Here is a 22324-nt window from a genome sequence, read left to right as displayed (position 1 = left end):
TATTTATTCTGCTTTATCCATAATAGCCAACAACTCAAATGTCTATCAACAGAAGAATGGATAAAGAAATTGTTTTATATGCGTACAATGGAATACAACTCAGCAATAAAAAAAGGCAAACCACTGATACACACAACAACATGGATGAATCTCAAAATATTACATTAAGTGAAAGAAGCCAGAGCACATATTATATAGTTCCATTTATATGCATTTCTAGACTGTGTGTTAATAGAAATTAGAGCAGTGATTTTCTATAGAGAGGGGATATGGATAGTAAAGGATTACAAAAAAACGTTATGGGGACCCTAACCGGTTTGGCTTAGTGGATAGAGCGTTGGCCTGCAGACTAAGGGATCCCAGGTTCAATTCCGGTCAAGGGCATGTACCTCCGTAGCGGGCACATCCCTGGTGGGGGGTGTGCAGGAGGCAGCTGATCGATGTTTCTCTCTCATCGGTGTTTCTCTCTATCCCTCTCCCGTCCTCTCTGTTAAAAAATCAATAAAATATATTTTTTTTAAAAAATACGTTATGGGGTGATGAAAATGTTCTATGTATTGAATGGGGAGAGAATTACATAAGTGTATATCTTTGTCAAAATTCATCAAACACCATACACTTAATATCTGCGTCATTAGAAGTAAATTATTCTTTACTTTAAACAAGAATATTGAGGAGAAAAAAACATAGTAGCATCCAAATTTACACCTGTAAAGGAACTTGAAGTTCATTTTATCTTAATCTCCTCTATTTCGATGACAGAAAATTCCATACAACAGTGGATGACCACTAAGCTTCAGCTAGGGGAAACACCAAATTATAGTCTAGTCTATTTCATCATTAGGTTGAATCACACGGCTGGCTCATGTTGGGCTTGCAATTAACAAAATGTTTTGCCCCTACCAGGCAGGACTTTGTCATGAATTCTGGTCAACCCTGAATGCTCTCATCCTGTTGCTTGTGTTAGCATAGTTAATCTTTACATTTAGCATCAACACTTCCTCCAGCGTCTTTAGAATTCCTCCTCTATAAACCACTCATGGCTCCTGCAATTGCCATTGTAAGTAGATTATCGTAGACGACTTTAGGAAATTTGGGGTAAAATCACCCAGAGAACTTTGAAAGATTAGTCTTATATAGACATGTTCTCTGAATATGCCAGGGGGGGGAAACTGCATTACAACACAAGAGACATGCATCAGGACAAAAAAGCAGGCTGAGGATCTTGGTTACCTATGTAACTCATGTAGGAAGCCTTATAATTAGGCTGTCATGTTTGATGAAACCAGGGCTGGGAGCAGAGATCAATTGGTGACTGATGTGGATATTTCCTTCCTCTCATGCAAGGTTACAGCATTAGGTTACATCCAGACTGCTGCTGTACGAATGAGAGAGAGCAATGACTTCTCCACGACTGGACTGGAAGGTCCAGGAAAAGACCAACAATCCCATGAAGGGGGTGGAAGGAGCATTATTGTCCACAAGGAAAAAAATACGAATGTACTCCTGGGAAACAATATAATGTAATCACTCATCTCCTTCAGAAATATGAAATGTTTAACTTTTCTAATTTTCGTTTTGTTTTCAAATAAGATAGGGCAAAAACTTTACTGGATACATACAAATAAATATTCAAATTCTATTAATTTCTCACTATGGCCCATCTGGGTAAGGAAGAGAAAGAGAGAAAATGGTTGAAGAGATAGCCAAAAGGTGAACCACATACAAATGGGAAAGGTTTATGTGTTTCACACACACATACAATAATAACAGCACCCACTTATTAAATGCTTACTATTTGTCAAGTAACTCAGAAGAGCTCTGTTTGATAAGTTCTGCTATTATTCCCATTTTACAGGTGAGGAAACTGAAGCTTAGTGAGGTTTAAAAAATTGAAATATATGTAGAGAATAGTAGGGCAGGGCTGCAATTTGAACCCAGCCAGTTTACCCAGTGAGCCTGAACTTTTCACAAGCATATTACACTCTCCCTAGCCAGTGGTCAGCAAACTGCGGCTCGCGAGCCACATGCGGCTCTTTGGCCCCTTGAGTGTGGCTCTTCCACAAAATACCACGTGCGGGCACGCATGTACAGTGTGATTGAAACTTTGTGGCCCATGCGCAGAAGTTGGTATTTTGTGGAAGAGCCACACTCTAGGGGCCAAAGAGCCGCATGTGGCTCACGAGCCGCAGTTTGCCGACCACTGCCTAGGCCCTAAATTCCAACACATCTCCACTATGGGGAACTGCCGATGTCTCTTCCAAAGATTTGCAAGGAAAAATACCACCCAAAACTGTCAAATCTCTCAGAGCAAAAGAAAGCAGTGTCTCAAAGTAAATTGTAAACTGTAACACGTACTCATGAATACATGGCAAACAATGAAAGAAATCAAGAAGATTGTTGAAAATTAAAAGTTCTACTGAAAGCAAAATGAAAAAAGCTGTAGCATTTTCATCTTAATCCATTTTTCTGGGTTTCTATTAGGTTAGAAAAATTGTCAAGTAATAGTTTATTTTAAATCCAAAACTGACAAAGATTTTAATGTTAAATGAACCCAAATTGGGGGGGGGGGGAAGCACCTGGCTGATGAATCACTCACATCAGCTCTTTGTTATGCATTATTTCATTCCTAGTTCATCTTTCTGACTATCACATTTGCATCATTCACAATGGCCCTGTCTGGACTCACTATCATTAGCAACTCCGGCTATTTATCTCTGGTTCTTTCAAACTACACAATGGAATACTATGCTGCGGTAAAAAAAAAAAAAAAAAAGGAATTCTTACCATTTGCAACAGCATGGATGGAACTGGAGAGCATTAGGCTAAGTGAAATAAGTCAGTCAGAGAAAGATAAATATCACATTCTCACTCATTTATGGAATATAATGAACAATATAAACTGATGAACAAAACAGATCTAGAGACAGAGAAGCATTGATCAGACTGTCAAACCTCAGAGGGAAGGTAGGAAGGTAGGGGAGGGTGGGGGTAAGGGGGAGAGATCAACCAAAGGACTTGTATGCATGCATATAAGCATAACCAATGGACACAGACAATGGGGGGGGTGAGGGCATAAGTGGAGGGGGCTTGGGGGGTAACGGGGGGATGAGAACACATATGTAATAATAATTATAAATATATATATATATAACAAAAAATTTAAAGAAAAAGAATAAGAAAGACTTTCACATTCAGTTTTTCACACTGAGTTCACACCAATACCTCTCCATAAATATTCTGACTTTCAGATCAGGGTTTATCAAAGTACAATACTTTGAATGTTAAAAACGTGAGTTTCATACAAATATACAGTGAGTACATATCACAGATTTATTTATCTCATTAATAAGAGAAAAGCAAGGTAGTAAAGCTGGTTCAAAGGAAAATTTGAGGAACTGAAAGAAGGAATGCAGGAATAAGATGACTAAATTAGATACAAAAGTAACATCCTACAGAGCAACAAAAATGCGACCTTTGGGGTTATCTGTTTTACTAAAGGAAATGATGTACATCTCAACCAAACCAAAAAAGGTTCAAGTTATACTTTAACCTCTCAGAGGGTGGGCCCTACTCAAGAGCAAATAGTAAACCCAACAAAGGTACATTTCTCTCTACGATTAAATAATCCGTGGATGGGCCTGGTAGGAAAAGCTCCCATATGCCATTGAAAGGACATGCAGTCATCCTTTAGTCTTATTGCCAAGTTTTAGATAATTTTTCTGAATAAATTTTATGTTTAAAATTATTTGATTAGTAATAGGCATAGACTTTCAGTTTCAATCTTCAAAATTCCTTCAAGCAAAAGCATTCTTTTAAAGACTGACTTTGATTTATGACTCTGGACTTTCAGTCCGACCCCTGGCAATCAGCTTATTCTAGAATGGTCTCAGGTAAATTCACTCCAATCCTGTGACTCCATCATCAAATTTGTTATTATTAGCAAAATCTCAGCCTACTTCCAACCTCCCTCTTTCTCTTTTCTGGCACTAATTCCAAAGCCTGAAGGATACAGTAGAGAACTACAGCCAAGCATCTTCAGGGGGAGGATACAATCTACTTTTGAGTAACTCTGTCTTAAGTTCCTCTGTGTTCACTGTTGATGTCTTGTCATCTGTTCTTTCTGGAAGGACAATTGACCTTGGGGGCTCTAGAAGGCTGTGCATTCAGTTCCTGATCACACAGTGCCTTCTCTCAATTCACCTTCACCCCTAAACCGGCTTGTGTGGCTCAGAAATGCCTCATGAAGAACACCATATTTAATCTAGCCCTAGAAGTAGGTGTAGGTCTTGGGAGCATGGGAAGAATTGAGGGTATTCCATGCAGGAATAATAAGGTGAACAAAGGCATAAAGCAAGACCAAGAATGCAGTGACTGTGATTTGACTAAAATCAAGGTTTGAGGATGTGAAAATTAAGAATGACAAGCAGGGGTGTGGGTTATATGACATAAGTAGAAGGTGATATTTGTTGAATATCTACTATGTGTGAGGCACTTTTGAGACTCATTTTGCAATACCAACTGAAAATATTATTCCCTATTCTTCAAATCAACATGTTAGAGAGAGACCTTTCATGATTAAAATAGAGAAGCAGCGTATTTCTGTTCTTAGGGTTATGTGCCTTCCATTTCCTTTATCAATAAACTACTACCACATACCAACTGTTTAGATCATTTGGCCTCATAATGGCCTCAGCTGAAAACTAAACACAGCTTATTCTCTGGTGCTTGGGTCTTACATGACAATCATGCCTAAAATTGATAGAGCTATCACAATAATCACAACCCAGCTAATGTTTACTGAGCAATTATTACACGCCAGACATATTCTAATTAGTTTACATGCATTGTCCCCTTCAATCCCCATGAGGGAAGCACTAAGATTAATTTCCATTTTGTAGGAAAGGGGCATGCGAAATGAGATAAGCAACAAAGGCAAGGTCACAGAGTGGTAAGTGGTGTCCCTAGGACCGGATTCCAGGCCTCTGGATTCCACATTAAAGAGCAATCTATGAAATAAAACATGCTTCCATGACTACATGATAACTGTGGCTCTTCCAGGACTTGTAGTCTAATGTGTACCTCTCTCACTGCAATCTTACACCATCTTACCTCCACCCTCCCAGTCTGACCAAAAGCCAAGAACCAACATTATGATAAAATTGCTCTAGCTAAAATAATGGACTAACAACAGCATTACAAATGTCAGAACATCACAATCAAGTGTGGTAGTGAAACAGTCAAGGAAGAAGAGACCAGAAAAGGGCAGTGGACACAGTGTTTAGGCTCAAATTCTGAAACTACACTTCCTGAGTTTAAAACTTGGCTCCTTGACTTGCTAGTTGTATGACACTAAGCAAGTTACTTAAACTCTCAGAACTTTTGTTTCCCCCTCTGTAAAATGGGGTTAATGATAAACCCCACCTGGAGGTTCTTAGGGTTAAATGAGTGATTATTTGTAAAGCATGTGCAACAGTGCCCAGCATATATTAAGTATATAATAAATAAATAAACTGAATCAGGGAAATTGCAGGTGAGCAAATCATACTTCTTGTTCATGGCTAGAATCACACTGAAATATTTAAAAACATATAAAATAGAGAAACAAATACAAGACTAGATTAGCACCTCCTATACAGGCAAGTAGATAAGGTTTCAAAAACTTTGTTTGCAAAACTACACCAAGGGTAACGATTGGCATGTGTTGGGGCAGACATAATTAACTTGCTTTGGTTCCAGTGCAGCAGCATTGACATGTATCATAATGTATGTCTTTAAAGTTCAATAACAGAAAAGCTTCTGAGTGCAAGTGTTCAATAAAGACAGATGAGTATCTCCCTAAAGTAATTCAATTTTCCTAGTGGGTGATCCATTCATTGTACTGACTGAAAATGGCTAGTCTGCTACATCAGATAATATTTCTTAGGAATGGGAATTATCCCTATTTGGATAACATCCCACAAAAACGATGTAGTAGAAGTCATAAAATTGCCAGATTGTATATATTTTATTAAATAATTGGACAGGGACAAGATTGGTGGGCTGAGTCTTGCCAGCTTATCCAGATCCTCCTATTTTTTTTTCTCCTGAAGATGTTTGCCTTTACCAGCTAGATTCTGCCCTTTCCATTTTAGTACCCTCACCTTTTTTTCCCATAAGCCTCACTACAGCATCATTTTATCCCAGAACAGACTTGACACATGTGACCATAACTGTGTGTGATAAAAGCACGTGTCCTCAGTCACCCTGTAGAGTCACTCTGGTGTTCCACTTCTATTATTTATCTTTTATTTCATCTCCAATGACAGCTTCAACTGCTTTTCATCATCAATTCCTTTCTTCCCAGATCATTGCTAAAAACCAACACTTCTACCTCATGCAATGAAATAGGTTCTAACAGATATAGTAGTTTTAGAATGCCGGGGAAAGTAGGTTAATAGAAGCCAAATTAAATTTTACTTCCATGAACTTTGATTAGATTCCGTTTAACATTAAAATATTGTATTGATTGTTAGAGAGAGAGGGAGAGGGAGAGAGAGAGAGAGAGAGAGAGAGAGAGAGAGAGAGAGAGAGAGAAATGAAATACTGATAGCTGCCTCCTGCATGCCCCCTACCAGGGACTGAGCCAGCAACCCAGGCATGGGCCCTGACCTGGAATCAAACAGGCTACCTATATCAATGCACTGGACGACACCCAATGAACTGAGCCACATTGGCCAGGGCTAGATTCAATTGAATAGTTTTATCAACATAATTGTTGTGCCAAACAAGCAAAATATTTTAGCAAAATTTGAAACTTATAGAAATATTAGCAATACTTTATCAAGTTGCTCTTTTTTTTCCCTTAAAACACAGATTTTGTTGTTAAGAATGTTTTCTATATCTTTCAATATGATATTCTTACCTTAGGGCTCAAATCATCTTCAGATATCTTAATTTTAAAATGTATCAACTGGCAAATGAAGGCAGATTCATTTTTTCAGACTGGTTACCTATTAGAAATGCATCTACTTCTTCCCCAGGATGTGTAGGATGTGTTTTTCCCTAGCTTTCTTTCCCCTTTCCATTCATAGCTGGAGTATTTCCATAAAAGACCCTCCTTGCAAATGGCCCTTACTTTCCCTGAACATACACAAAACACCGAGGTTCCAAATTTGAGTATAAGCAAAGAATCCCAATAGGAAATTATGCAAAATTTCATATGTTACTGTTATTGGTGGAAGTGGAGTACCTGGGGTTCTGTGGGGAAAAGAATTTCCTGAGGCCCTCATTGGAGGATGGGGTTTCATGGAAAGATTTATTGATGATATAAAATTGAGGGGATTCCCCTCCAAGGTCTCATCTCTGTTCATCTTGCCATGGAAGAAATCCAATCTTGTCTTTAGCAGGGCCAGAATTAAGGACACTGCCTATAGTTTCTGCTCCATACTAAAGCACAGCCCAGTCCATCACCAGGCTAGCTAAGCTTGTGTTCTCAGGTGCAGTCCAATGTGTGTAGGGTCTGCATGGACATGGGACATGTGGCTGCTAAGGCCACATGACTATGGAGAGGGAACAGGTGAATGCACGGGTGAGTGCAGGTATCAGAGCAAGATAGAAAAGGGGAGAGGGAACTCTTCGTTTGGGGATTTTAACTTTCCAAGATTTTGTGCATTTCTAGCTAATGATCTTTTACCCAGGCTAGACTGACAGGCAAGCATCTTCCTTATGTCACCCCTACTTCATCGTGCATGTGCCCATCTCCCCCTTTGCTTGATCCCTTCCCCCTGTGATTTGCAGGGAATGAACTGGTGGTTCCCTTAAGAACATAAAGCTGTAGGTCCCTGGTGAAGCTGCCCAGAAGACCATGTTTATAATGTCTGGCCTCCCCTTTGCTGTCTTCCTATTATTAATATTAATAAACAAGCTAATTACGATGATAGCATTACTACTAATAAACACCAGGTGTTGCTTGTCTTTTATTAAAGGAATATTTATACTTATGTTTTACCAAAATTACCCTATGTGATGTTATTTGGCTGCTAAGTCCCTTCTTAATATTATGCCATAAATATCCAAGACTATAACTATAGCCCATACAAAAGATATAATTCTTCGTTTTTTATATCATGCTATTGATTCACCATGTATTGGTATTGTCCTGTCAAATACCTACATGTCTCCATTTGTGATAAAGACATACAGATGTGCCTGTTAGCTAGTTAATGTCAGAAGAGTAGGCTGTGTCCATTTGCTGTATTCAAGAAAAAGCAAATGGTCTATAAAACTTTCTAACGTGGAACTTTTGTAATATCTAATATGTCAACTTAACTCAATGATTCTTAATCCTAGATATTCAAATCTTTCTATTTTTCTCCAACTGCCTCAAGGTGTGTCCTGAAAGCTTTTAAGAAATAAGCAAGTGAAATTAAGTTTGGTTCAACTCAAACTTGCTTGGATGTGTTTACTTAGATCTAATAAATAAAATAAAAATATAGTGGAAAAATTAAAAGATACTTAAAAGAATCATACCTTTTCCCTCTTCAATAGAAATAGATACTATATTAAAGACTTAGTGAATTAAAGAAATAAATAAAACAAAACAAAAGCAAGAATAACAAACAAACTTGATATATACATAACAGGGTATTAAAAATTCTAACCCTATTTTAACCTCCATGAACTAGAATCCCTAAAACTGAGGCATGCTGTCAGAATCACATTAACTAATTAGAGGAAAGGAGCTTACAATGACATTGCAGTTGTCAAAGACCAAATAAGAATGGGAAAAGATTTTTAATCTATATAGATATAAAAGCCCAGTGACAATGGCGGAATGACTAGAACGACCAGTTGACCAGTCGCACACTGACCACCAGGGGGCAGACACTCAATGCAGGAGCTGCCCCCTGGTGGTCAGTGCGCTCCCACAGTGGGCCAAGCAGCACTTCCACAGCAGGCCGATCCCCTCAGGCCATGCCCCTGACAAATGCATGAATCCCTGAATCAGGCCTCTAGTATTAAATAATACTGCAAATGTTAAATATAAGAGCAACAGTCTGGGCATGGTAGGTTTTCCTTAGTCTCCCAGATTCTAATGTAAACAGGGAGGTGACTTAGCTTCAAAAGATCTTCCCTTTTACCCAGAGAGGTAAACGTTGAGCCTGCAGGGTCTTAGTGGCCTTTAGTTCAAAATAATTTACATGCCAAAATGGCCACCTTGAGGAGGCCTGTTCTGAACTCCTTAAGCAGGTACCAGTATAGCTCCTGTAGGCATGAGAGACACACAGGGAAACTGAGTAACTCTCCAAAATGGCTCCAGTCACCACCTTAAATACCATCCCCAGCTAAAGACAAGAGGAGATGTTGGTTATGAGAGGTTATCAGGAAGAGCAAGGGGAAGGTTGTTACGCAGATTTAAGTCCTTGCCATCTGTATTGGTAAGAGTTTGTAGAGATTTGGTCATTTTTTTTTTCTTCAAAATATAGTGTTTGCTTAATCCCTTCAATGCACACAAAAAAAACCACCACTCATAGACACAGACAACAGTATGGTGATTACCAGAAGGAAAGGGGGGTGGGAGGAGGTGGAAGAGGGTAAAGGGGGGACAAATGGTGATGGAAGGAGATGACTTGGTGTGGTGAACACACAAGACAGTATGCAGATAATGTGTTGTGGGATTGTGCACCTGAAACCTCTATAATTTTGTTAACCAGAGTCACCAAAAAATTCAATAAAATGGAAAAAATATTAATATCAAGAAAAATAAATTTTAAAAATAAAATAAATATTATCTTTAATAATAAAAAACAAACAAACAAAAAATACAAAGAGCCTAGCAGGTGTTGCTCAGTATTTGAGCATCAACCCATGAACCAGGGTGTCACTTTCAATTCCAGGTTAGGACATATCCTCGGGTTGCAGGCTTGCTCCCCAGTTGGGGGCATGCAGGATTCTCTCTCATCATTGATGTTTCTATCTTTCCCTCTCCCTTCCTCTCTCTGAAATCAATAAAAAAAATTTTAAAAAATGTAAAGAGGGAGACACCCCTACAAATGGAGGTTTCCCTTATAAGTGTGAATGTCTTACAAAAGGGTATTCTTGTGCCTACTGTTTATTGAAAATAATCAGCTAGAAAATCGCGTTGCGGGAGAACCAAGATGGCGGCATAGGTTAACGCCGGAGTTTGCTGCTTTGAACAACTACTTCAAAAGTGAAACTAAAAGACAGAATGGACATCACCCAAAACCACTGGAACGCTGGCTGAATGGAAGTCCTACAACTAGGAGGAAAGAGAAACGCATACGGACACTCAGAGGAGGCGCAGCGCTGAAGTCAAATTCTGAGGTGCGGAGTGCGCGGAGCGGGCTGGCGGCGGAGGGCGCGGTTGGCGTTTTCAATCGGGAGGGAGTCGCAGACTCTGAGCTCCAGATCCGGGCGAGTCCTTAGGGACCCAGACTCAAACGGGAGAAGCGGGACTGCCTGGCTTCGGTCAGAGCGAGTGCAGCTTTCTCTCCGAGCTTTGCAGCGGGTGCTGGGACTCAGAGAGGCAGAGCCCCTGGGGACAGGACTGAGAGCCGCCATCACTGCTCTCTCCGGCCCACCCTGTTGATCCTGTGCGACCCGCCCCGCCCAAGCCCTGCACAGAGGCATTTGCCGGATAGCCTCAGGCAAAGGCTAGATTAGCACCTCCCTAGAGGACAGAAGTTCTCTCACTGCTGACACAGCTGATTCTCATAGCCACTTGGCCTGGAGGTCAAACCCTCCCTGGAATTAGCTACAAGATTTAACTATAAGACTGCGCACAAAGACCACTAGGGGGTGCACCAAGGAAGCATAACAAAATGCGGAGACAAAGAAACAGGACAAAATTGTCAATGGAAGATCTAGAGTTCAGAACCACACTTTTAAGGTCTCTCAAGAACTGTTTAGAAGCCGCCGATAAACTTAATGAGATCTACAAGAAAACTAATGAGACCCTCGATGTTATATTGGGGAATCAACTAGAAATTAAGCATACACTGACTGAAATAAAGAATATTATACAGACTCCCGACAGCAGAACAGAGGAGCGCAAGAATCAAGTCAATGATTTGAAATGCGAGGAAGCAAAAAACACCCAACCGGAAAAGCAAAATGAAAAAAGAATCCAAAAATGCGAGGATAGTGTAAGGAGCCTCTGGGACAGCTTCAGGCGTACCAACATCAGAATTATAGGGGTGCCAGAAGATGAGAGAGAGCAAGATATTAAAAACCTATTTGAAGAAATAATGACAGAAAACTTCCCTCACCTGGTGAAAGAAATGGACTTACAGGTCCAAGAAGCGCGGAGAACCCCAAACAAAAGGAATCCAAAGAGGACCACACCAAGACACATCATAATTAAAATGCCAAGAGCAAAAGATAAAGAGAGAATCTTAAAAACAGCAAGAGAAAGAAACTCAGTTACCTACAAGGGAATACCCATACGACTGTCAGCTGATTTCTCAACAGAAACTTTGCAGGCCAGAAGGGAGTGGCAAGAAATATTCAAAGTGATGAATACCAAGAACCTACAACCAAGATTACTTTATCCAGCAAAGCTATCATTCAGAATTGAAGGTCAGATAAAGAGCTTCACAGATAAGGAAAAGCTAAAGGAGTTCATCACCACCAAATCAGGATTATATGAAATGCTGAAAGGTATCCTTTAAGAAGAGGAAGAGGAAGAAAAAGGTAAAGATACAAATTATGAACAACAAATATGCATCTATCAACAAGTGAATCTAAGAATCAAGTGAATAAATAATCCGATGAACAGAATGAACTGGTGATTATAATAGAATGAGGGACATAGAAAGGGAATGGACTGACTATTCTTGGGGGGGAAAGGGGTGTCGGAGATGCGGGAAGAGACTGGACAAAAATCGTGCACCTATGGATGAGGACAGTGGGTGGGGAGTGATTTCGGATGGTGGGGCGGGAACTGGGAGGAGGGGAGTTATGGGGGGAAAAAAGAGGAACAAATGTAATAATCTGAACAATAAAGATTTAATAAAAAAAAAAAAAAAGAAAATAATCAGCTAAAGATAATCTTTATGCCAAAAGGGCATATTTTGGAGGGGCAAATTTCATTCTCCTTCTTTGGTTTAATGAACTGTTGTTGTCTTGAAAGTCTTTAAAACAAGAGGCCCTGCATTTTCACAAATTATGTAGCTAGTCCTGCTCTTATATACCAGGAAGAAAAATTAACTTTTCATTTCATACTGTTGACAAAACTACAACCAGCTTAAAAACCTTATGAGTCTATTTGAGCCAAACTGACAATAATTGACCAGATGAAAAATTTCAACAGATTGAGACAAAGCTTCAGAAAATAACAGTTTTACTCCTTATTTTATACATCACAATCAAAGGAGAAGACATAAGGGGGCAGTGGTGGTAGATTATAGAGGTGGAAAAAAGCAAAGCTGGGAAATCTCTGAGATTGTTTAAAAAGTAAAAAAATAGACACACTTCTTTGACATGGGTGGGTACAGGATAATTAACAATTAACATTTATAGCACATAGCGATGTGGGGAACAAGATAACAAGTGAGGTATTCTGTGGTCTCAGGCTCTGGTGGGAGATTGTGCCCTGAGGGATCTGGCAAAAAAGGGATTACTTTGACATTCCAAAGGTAATTTACAGGTGGTATATTACCGAGCTCAGTTAAGGTAAAGTTGACCTTTGTCAGGGAAGATTCTAGTCTAGGACATGACTACCTGCCATGACTCACTTTTAGTTAAGAAGTTTTAATTTTAGACCATCCTCTGTGGTTACTTTAGGTCTCTGAATTAGTAAGGCCACCATTCAGACCTCCCCTGAGCTTGTTCAGGTTTAGTATGTGGCCCCTTTTTCGTCTACAAGATTTATAACACCATCAAGTCACACAAAATGTTTGACAATAAGACAATTTAAATGAACTTTATTCCTATGTATAGCTCCATAGAAAAGTTTCCTACTGAAGGAAGGGGAGCAGAATAGGCTGACCCCAAATGTGCCACTTAGGCATGTGGATTATTTTGAACAGAAGAAAATCAAGGCCCCAAAGACCCAGAATGACCTTTATACCTCCCTCTTAACAGCCTAAAAGAATTTAGAAAGCTTGGTCTAGAAAGAGGGCTATCACCATAATAACTACAAAGAGTATGGGCTAAGTGTAGTGGGCAGGGGGAGCTTGGTAGATCCTGTTTGTTCAAATTCCTCTCTGTGTCCCATTGTCTCTTCAGGACATGGCAAACATTTGCTCACCAAACATTCCTCTTTCTATCTTTCTGCTAATTGTCTTCCATCCATTTGAAGTCCCAGACTCTTACCCCCTTTCTCCTTAGCTCAGGATGGCTTACAAGCCTCAATTGCTTGGTTTTTACCTTGTCCTATGTGAGGCTCACATTCATTCAAAATTAAATTTGTTTTTCTCCTGTTAATCTGTCTCATGTTAATTTAATTAGTGGACCAGCCAAAAGAACTTAGCAGGGTAGGGGAAAATTTTAATCCCATAACACTATATTCTTTCATCTCTTGAGTCTAGTTTGCCTGAAAAAAATTAAGAGGAGAAAAGCTTTTTAAATTATGTTAGGTTTATGGAATTCCCCCTCCCCCAATTGGCAGAAATAAAATAACAGAGTTACAGATGTTCAACTATAAATATTAAATGGTATTTTGTCCTCTAACTGGAAATATAAAAATACTTCATCCATAAAGTAATATTAACATTTTTAGTGTTATGATAGTATTGAGAATTTAAAGCCAAGTCATAATTATATATTATTTGTTAGTTATAAATAACTTAGTTATTTTGTGGTCAAAATGAAATATATACTTTCAAAGTACTAAATTAAACAGTTCCTAGGAATTCACATAGATGGCAAGAATGTGCTTGTATGAATGCTTCGTTACTATATTGTCTGGCACATAGAGAAGGATCAGTGATTGTGTTTGCCCAGAAAGCAAGTGTGAACAATGATTGGTTCTATCTTAGAAGAAAAGAAGCTGCTGGTGGGACACAGGCATTGCCTAAGCAGCAGCAAAGTTTCAGTGGTCTGCCTTTGATTTCCAAATCATGCTGGCCAGTTTCCAGCACTCTACAATTAGATTTTCAAAAGTAAACAGACAATTGCATTGTGTTTTTTTAAAAGGGGGTGGGGGCTACTCTTAGTCTTATTTACATAAAACACTTTTTTTTTAAAGAAAAGCATATTTAGATACAATGATCCACTCTTTGTAGGTAAGAAGCTTACAAGTCAAGGGAAGACAAAACAATATGGCTCCAGTAGTATTTTACTCAATAACAAAACTTTAAAGTTAAGTTTCTACAGTCAGTTGGGCCAGCATTTGCTAGCAATGTAGCTCCAGAAATGTTACTCCAAGACTCACCTCTGCCTATTTATGTCCCAAAGAAAATAATGCTCTAACCTGATTATAGATATTATAGACACATCTATACATAGGTATAAATTCACATATATGTCAGTGCCCCTGACCAAATAGTCAGGTATTGCATGGTTGTGGTTTTTAAAAAGTATTTTGTATTGATTTCAGAGAGGAAGGAAGAGGGAGAGATAGAAACATTAATGATGAGAGAGAATCATTGACCAGCTGCCTCCTGCATGCCCCACACTGGGGATCGAGCCCACAACCCTGGCTGGGAATTGAACAGTGACCTCCTGGTTCATAGGTCGAAGCTCAAACACTGAGCCATGCTGGCTGGGCATGTAGGACTTTTATCTTTCAGGAAAGAAGCAGATAAAATGAATAACTTTCATACTGAGACTTTGTAGTGAGTCCCTGCTTTCTGAAAAGTCAGTTTTATGTGGCATTTTCTCATCTAAACTTTCCACTAATATCTATAGTGCACCATGTTTTTTATAATGACATGTAGCTTCTGAGTCTTCAAAAAATAAATTTTATATTATTGTTGTAGTGTTTAGTATTTTATTAGGTTCTAGGTTTTGAAAATTACTATTCCATGTATAATATACCAGAAGTTTTGATAATGTAGCATACATTTTCTAATCATGCCAATAATAAGAAGTATTCTATTCCCATAAGAAATAACACAAGGCACCCCAGCTGGTTTGGCTCAATGGATACAGCGTTGGCCTCTGTGGACTGAAGGGTCCCAGGTTCAATTCCAGTCAAGGGCACACGCCCAGGTTGCGGGCTGGATCCCCAGTAGGGGGCGTGCAGGAGGCAGCCGATCAATGATTCTCTCTCATCATTGATGTTTCTATCTCTCTCTTCTCCCTTCCTCTCTCTGAAATCAATAAAAATATTTTTTAAAACAAGAAAGAAATAACACAAGGCAAACAGTCATTTTCATCATTATTATCAAAGGTAAGTTCGACCCCCCCCCCCCCCCGTGGCTCAAAATTAATTTTAATGGGTAGGGAGCTGATCCATTTTTTTTAAAAAAATATTTTTAACCTGTATGTAGCATAGAATTTATATGAAGAAAACCTTAAAACTCTACTGAAGGGTAGAGCACACACACACACACAGAATGAACTTAAAAATATATCTATTTTTTCAGTGGAAAGAGTCAATATCTTAAAAATATCAGTTCCCTCTACTTCTATCAGAAATTAAAGCATGATAAAATGAGTATAATTAAAACATTTTAATTCTGGCACTTAATAGAAAGATAGATCAATGTAACAAAATATAGAATATTAAAATAGAGTAAAATAATTCAGGAATTTAGTAAATCATTGGAGTAACATATCAGTAGGAAAATATGGATCAATCAATAAATTATATTAGAACAGCAAAATACCCTGTATGGGGAAAAATTAAAATGAATTTATTTCTCACGCATTGTAACAAAAATAAATTAAAGATATAGTAAAGATTTAAATTCAATAAAAAGTAAAGTAAGTATACAGGGAAGCTTGAAGTTGTCTTTTTAAAAAGTATAATCTTAAGTAAGAATGGCTTTTCTAATTAAGAGGCAAAACCCAGATATCATAAAACTGGTTGTTAATCTTAGTGGCATTTGTAAAATGAGAAACTTTTAAAAATGTCAGTCTTTGGATTCTACCCCCAGACAAAATGAATCAGAACTTATGGTGATGGGACCCAAGTCTCGGTGGATTTTTTTTGTTGTTGGTTTATATGTATATTAATACTCTCTGGGTTATTTGGATACATGGTTAGGCTTGAGAACAATTGCCATAAAATAAAACCTTTAGATTATTGCCCCATATCGCAGTGAAAACTTTCTCATATATTCTTTATCAAGAGTGACCCATTTCCTGCTTTTACTTTGCAACTGCCACACTGAACCCTCCTATGTAAGAGGCTTGCTGCCTTTTTGGCATTCATAGATCCTTTCCACTCTTGGAAGGTTAAAAATCTGTGTCCATCAGTAGAGATGCTGGCAGGAAACAGAAGGCATGCTTAAATTGGGTAATTTCAGAAGAGTTTAATAAAGAAATTACATACAGATGTACCAATCATATCTTGATTGCAGTGGTGATTACATAAATCTACACATGTAATAGAATGTTAAACATTTTATAAACATTATTCACAAAAAAAGGAGTGAATGTGAAAACTGATGAATCTGAGTAAGGTCTATAGTGTAGTCAATAGTAAATTGTGCCATTGTAAACTCCCTTATTTTGGTACTCTTACATGTGTAAGATATTATCATTGGGGAAAGCTAGGGGAAGGTACACAGAATTTCTCTGTACTATTTTCACAAGAGTTTGTGAGTCTATAATTATTTTTTTAAGTCGAAAAAAGAGAGACTACATATGAAGATGTGAGTGAGAAGCAGGGCAATTACACAGGGGATGTTGTACAAACTCAAACTCAACAACAGTTTTCTACTCATAGGCCTGAAATAATGAGAGGAGTTATTAGAAGAGAAAGAGAAAGAGTGAGTGTAGGCACACGCTGTATGGAAAGGACTATCTGATAGCTGCTGTGACCCTGAGATACCAAGTGAGCCAAGATATGTTCATTGAAAGTGGGACCTGGCTCATTGTCTGAGATTGAGAGAAATTAGTTTGGGGGCCCAAGAGGAAGTGTAAAGTTTGGAACAGCCACTGGAAGGGAATTTAGGAGGCAGGGAAAGATGATATAGGGAGTCAACCTGGGAAAAGTAAAATAAATACCAAACACATTTGTTATCACATTTTAAGTTGTAATAAATCCCACCAGCATTACATGATTGCATTAGTAGGGAATCTCCACAGAACAGAACCAATAGGAGGTTGAGAAGTCCCAACATCTGTAGTCAGCAAACTGGAGATTCAAGAGAACCAATATATAATTCCAGTCTGAATTCAAAAGCCTGAGAACCAGGAAAACAGATGGTGTAAGTCCCAGTCTAGAAGCTAGTTGACTTCAGATAAAAAAGAGCTGATGTTTCAATTTGAGTCTGACCTCTGGAAAAGACCTCCCAGTTCAAAAATCAGGGAAGAGGAGTTCCCTCTTATGCTGGACAGTCAGCACCTTTATTCTATTGTCTAGATGAGGCCTAACCCTATTAGGGAATGCAGTCTGCTTTAGTTGGGTCTGTCAATTCAAATGTTAATCTCATTTATAAATACCTTCACGGACTCACTCAGAATAACATTTGACCAAATATTTGGGCACCCTGTGGCCCAGTCAAATTGACACATGCAATTAACCATTACAATTATAGACATACAAGTTTTTCTTACCAAGGAGTAACTCATCAGAATAAATAGTTGAAAGCCCCATTAGTTTGTTTCACTCATTGTGGGATACAATCCTATATAATAAAGCTATACTATGCAAATTAACCCTCATGCCCTCACAAGATGGCTGCCTACAACCAGGCCGGCAGGGGAGTTAGTGAGGGACGACCAAATGACTGAACAAGCAGGCTGCGTGGGGTGACCAGGCCGGCAGGGGGGTTAGTGAGGGACAAGCAAATGACTGAACAGCAGGCTATGTGGGGTAAGCAGGCCAGTGGGGGGGGCATGAGGGGTGACCAGGCTGGCGGGGGGTCAGTTGGGGGCAACCAGGCTGGTGGGGGGGCATTTAGAGGTGATCAGTCTGGCGGGAGGGGGACAGTTAGGGGCAACCAGGCAGGCAGGTAGATGAGTGATTAGGACCCAGCAGTCCAGAATTGTGAGAGGGATGTCCAACTGCCGGTTTAGGCCCGATCCAGACATCCCCTGAGGGGTCCCAGATTGGAGAGGGTGCAGGCTGGGCTGAGGGAACCCCCCACCCCCGTGCATGAATTTCCTGCATCGGGCCTCTAGTGAATAATAAAACTCTTGGATAGTGTCAAGGAAGAGTCAGATGATACTTTAAGATAAATTTTTTTTTCTTTCACACATGCTGACCATCCTTTCCACAAGAGCTGAAAATTAATCAACTTCAAATATATTTTGCCATGAGTCTTAGAAATGTGCTCACTGAACTAAGAAGCTTATTTGTGCTTTGGGTTGATCCCAGTAGGATGTACTGATATGTGCACATTACATTCCATAAGCAACCAACTTGATATAAACCACACAGGGTTCTTAACCCAAGAAGTGGTGACTCAGAGGAGTAACACTCTGGGCACTTATATTGCCTATGCTTTTCTAAACCAAATGTTAGAAGGGCGAATAGCTTACTGTGAAACCCAGTGTATGCCACAAACTATAGCCAAGATATAACTTTTGATGATACTGTCACCTTCACATTTAAGAAGCTATTTGTTTACTCCTGGATCATCAGGGAAGCTAGACTGAGACCACACTACTTAGGATATTGTTCTTTGGTATAAAAAAGCCAGGTATCTGCTATATGCATGGAAAATACCCCTTTTTATGCATGTGTTCATTTAGTCAACTTATATTTACTGAGCACCTACTATGTGCCTGGAACCATAGCATGCTGTTGTCTAATTTAAGTGCCCTTTCAGACAGAGGAAGCAGCAAGTACCAGGAAGCCAGATCATGTACCTCCGTGTAGCTAATGAATAGTCAGAGTGAGATAAGAAGCCACATTCAATTACTTTTTTTTTTTACCAAAAAAGTTTTTAATTTAAAAACAAAAATTACAAGATTAAATTATTTTTAAGATAATAGATTTTTAGAGAAAGTTTTAAATGAAGTGAAAAAAATGATAATCCTTTCCACCTGTGTCCAAAACATCCTAAAGTGACTCCCAATGAATCACATCCTTGTATAATCCTCCCTTCCCACTCCTGAATGCGAGTGGGAACTGTCACTTGTTTCTAACCAACTGATGGCAAAAGTGCTGGGATGTCACTCTTATGACTACTTATGTTACATAAGATTCCATCTTAGCAGACTAGGGAGAGATACTCTTCTGATTGCTTTGAAGAAGTAACCGTGTTGTGAACTTCCTGTGGAGAGGGTCATGTAGCAGGAAAGTGTGGGAGGCCTCTAGGAACTGAAGACAGTGTCCAGCTGACAGCCGCTAAGAAGCTGGGGACTTCATCCTTACAATCGCAAAGATCTGAATTTTGCCAACAATACACGAGCTTGGAATAGGACCCCAAATTCCAGAGAAGACTGCAATGCTAGCTGACACAACTGCAGCCCAATGAGGCTGAGCAGAGGACCCAGAGAGGTAGGTCCTGGAAACTGACCCATAATTACTGTGAGATAACAAATGTGGGTTATTCTCAGCCCCTATATTTCTGGTATCTTGTCATCAGTAGAAAACTAATACACACTCTAACCTTGATTTTCTCCTTAAGCTTAAATAAAAATTTTTTTGTCCTTTTTTTTTTTTTTTTTAACTTTCCCGGAGCAAATTTTCTCTTGGGGCTTGTTCATGAGCTCAGGAATATAGGCTAGTTCAGCATCAAAAACCCTCTTGGCTTCTCATAACCTCAAGTTTCCTGGTGAATATTACTACTGTCACAGAAATATTGTCATCCGGGATATTGATGAGGAAAGTGGGAGACACAGTATCTAGGTTTCAGCATTCTCCTGAGAAAGTTTTTCTCTTTCCTACCTTCATGCTCTGTTTTTTATGACTCTCTTGGTTTTCTTAGAGGAAATAATGTCTGAAAACACTTAAGTTGATCCTAGGTAAATAGGCCTGTACTATTCATTTTCATTGAAAACGAGTTTATCCAATACACTGTTTGACACAGAACAGGCACAGCATAGCTCCAGCGTGAAGCAGAGTTTTCGAAGAGGTAAAACACGGAGATAAATCAGATTGTCCATGAATCTTGTGCTGGTGACAATCCCGCCAAAGTGAGAATGTGGGGAGGCTAAAGATCATAATTACAGGAGGGGATATGAGGGCATGTAGTGGACACTGTTGGTGTCCTGCCCAGATCCTCGGTACTGGTGGAGGCATCATTGTCCAGCTTTTGTGACTGTCAGCTTCTAATAGGTCACAGATGACCCTTCTAGAATTGATGTTGGTGAAAAGGAAGCTGATTTAGCCAGGAGGTTTTACACACATGCATGTGCATACCCGTACGAAGGGGAGGAAGTTCATAGCCAATGATTGTCTGTTGACTGACAAGGATATATTAAAAAAAAACAACCCGCCATCTCCCTTGCTTCTGTTTGGGGCACACTGTGGAACTATTCATGTTCCAGAGCTCCCCATTGGATCAGGCTGAGGCTGGTCCAAACTTAGCTGAGACCACATTTAGCTTTTTGATGCTTTCCTCACTCATCTTCTCCTAAGGCAGTGGTTCCCAAACGTTTTTGGCCATGCCCCACCCTAGCATCTCTAAAATCCAGAGCCTCCCCCCGCTCCATGACATAGAATTCTTATCCTTCAAAAAATGAACTCCTGTTCACGTGGAGGAAGCCTAAAAGGCCATTCACTTGGTCTAAACAAGCTTCCAAAGAACATGGCATCCATGAAAGAGAAAAACAAAAGAATAAAAGGACAGTTGAAGTACTGAGGAAGAAATCACTAAGAAATTGTTAAAATAATAATAATAATATGAAGTGATATGAAAAAATAGCAAATAAAGTTTCAAAACATAATAGAGAACCAAAATGCATAAATATATCATAATATATATTTATATACTATATATGAGGCCCCTAGAACCATACAAAATGCACAAAATTCACTGTTAATAACTCATTCTCGAATTGCCCCCCTTAAAAATCAAATTGCCCCCCTGTGGGGCATGTGTCACAAGTTGGGAACCATTGTCCTAAGGACACTCCCTAGGAAATCCCTTATATAAGAATCACCGTCTCTGGTTATGTTTCCAGGAAACCTAAACTAAGACAGAGGACTTTCTTGGATGTTGACAATGTTCTCTGTCTTTTTTTCTCATTTGACAGCTTTCTTGAGATATAATTCACATATGTACAAGTCACATATGTAAAGTGTATATATTATTCAGTATTTTTTACGGTTGTGCAACCGTTACCACATTTCACTTTAAAATATTTTCTTTGCCACTAAAAGAATTCTGGTACCCATTAGCTCTCAGTCATCATTCCACAACATCCCTCTCCATCCAGTTCTAAGCACCACTAACACACTGTGTGTCTCTATGGATTTACCTATTCTGGATATTTCATATAAATGTAAAAATATAATGTGTGATATTTTATGCCTAGCTGCTTTCACTTAGCATAATGTTGTCAAAGTTCACCCACGTTGTAGCATGTATCAGCACTTCATTTCTTTATATTGCTGAATAATATTCTATTCTGTGCATATACCATATTTTATTTATCCATTCATCAGATAATAGACATTTGGGTTGTTTCCACTTTTTGATTATTATGAATAATGCAGCTATGAACATTCATGTACAAGTTTTTGTGTGTGGACATATGTTTTCATTTCTCTTGTATACACCTAGGAGTGGAATTGCTGAGTCATATGGTAACTTGTGTTAAACTTTTTGAGGAACTCTCAAACTTTTTTCCAAAATGGTTACACCATTTTATATCACCAAGGTCTTTGAATGCTCAAATACTTCAGTGATGCACACTTGTGTGCACCTGCCACTACAGTGTACCTCAGTGATTTAGTCCAATTGTATTCAAACTTTTATTTAACACTGGATTCAGATAACAGAACTGCTCTGGTTGGAGCTAGAGTAGGGATTTAGAACCTCAACCATTCACCCACCCCACTCCTTTATGTAGAAGCCTTTGGAAAAGTCTTCAAAGCCCAATTTGAAAATCACTAGAATATATTTTATATTTTACAGTTACCATGGACACAATATGTAGCAATGGCTTATACAAAATGACTGTGGATGGCCACAAATAGGTAAAAATATTGTATGAAATATTTAGAGGAAAGATGTAGGTGAGGAGTAGGGTTATTTCAGTAGGAATATCAAGAATGCTGGGTCCCAGCTCTCCCTCTATTTTGGCTGGCTAT

The sequence above is a fragment of the Myotis nattereri genome (genome assembly GCF_964212035.1).
Source record: "Myotis nattereri genome assembly, chromosome: X".
NCBI classification, from domain to species: Eukaryota; Metazoa; Chordata; class Mammalia; order Chiroptera; family Vespertilionidae; genus Myotis; species Myotis nattereri.
Note: the sequence above shows the minus strand (reverse complement) of the source record.